Raw genomic sequence first — 1,163 nt, 5'->3', positions numbered from 1 at the left:
GCTTGACTATCCTTTTGCATTTGAGTGAAAAACTCTTGTTGATTCTTTTGCATTTGGAGGACCGCTTTTTGAACATCAAAACCTTGGTCATTTTGTTGATTGTATGGAGTTTGGTTTTGGTAACCTTGGTTTTGGTTGAAAAAGGGTCTTTGGTTTTGGTTTCTCATGGGAGGTGGGGTGTATGTTGGTTGAGGGTTTTGAACATTTTGGCTTTTGTATGAGAGATTTGGGTGGAATTTGGTGTTTTCATTGTAATAATTAGAATAAGGGGTACCACTCTTGTATGCTTGAAAAGCATTCACTTGTTCATTTGTTCCCCTACATTCACTTTGGTCATGTCCCAAAGTTCCACAATTCTCACATATCCCACTTGGGATTGATGAAGATGCCGTCATGGCATTGACATGTTGCTTTGGAGATTTTGAGGCTTCTTCAAGTCGAGCCATAGCTTTTTCGAACTTCAAGTTGATGGTATCAATGTGAGCACTAAGTTGAGCACCCAATTGAGTAATAGAGTCCACCTCATGCTTTCCTCCTCTAGTAGCCTTGCGAGGTCTACTACATTGTGAGTTATGGACCGCCATTTCCTCAATCTTGTTCCAAGTTTGATTATCGTCAACTTCGGCGAACATACCATTTGATCCCATGTTGAGAATGTTTCTTGAGTCTTCATAAAGACCATTTCAAAATTGTTGTACCAAGAACCACTCGCTAAGTCCATGATGAGGACATGAGCGACAAATTCCCTTGAATCGCTCCCAAGCTTCATACAAAGATTCTTCATCCCTTTGCTTAAAACCCGTAATTTGAGCTCTTAGCATGTTAGTCTTTTCCGGAGGGTAGAATTTTTTGTAGAAAGCTAGAGCCAACTTCTTCCAAGAGTCAATTCCAAGAGTAGCCTTATCAAGGCTCTTCAACCATTGTTTTGCGGTGCCAATTAGAGAAAAAGGGAATAAGACCCATCGAATTTGGTCTTGAGTTACACCGGTTTGTGAAATCGCATCACAATAGTCACAAAAAGTCTCCATGTGAGAATGAGGGTCTTCACTAGGCATCCCCCCAAATTGGCTTCTTTCGACTAATTGGTTAAATGCGGATTTTGCAATGAAATTTCTGGTTAAGTGTTGTGGCATGGGAGTCCCATTGGGTAGGTCCTCCTCGGT

At 41.1% G+C, this 1,163-nt stretch overlaps 1 non-coding gene across 1 annotated transcript; it reads left to right on the top strand.

Moving 5' to 3' along the window:
- The first annotated feature begins 714 nt into the window (after nt 1-714).
- Nucleotides 715-821, top strand: LOC141625116 (small nucleolar RNA R71). The gene has a single exon (XR_012534911.1). It is a non-coding gene; the product is annotated as a small nucleolar RNA R71 (small nucleolar RNA).
- The last annotated feature ends 342 nt before the right edge of the window (nt 822-1,163 follow it).

This window comes from Silene latifolia, chromosome X (genome assembly GCF_048544455.1).
Source record: "Silene latifolia isolate original U9 population chromosome X, ASM4854445v1, whole genome shotgun sequence".
NCBI lineage: Eukaryota > Viridiplantae > Streptophyta > Magnoliopsida > Caryophyllales > Caryophyllaceae > Silene > Silene latifolia.
This window is presented reverse-complemented; position numbering and strand designations above follow the sequence as displayed.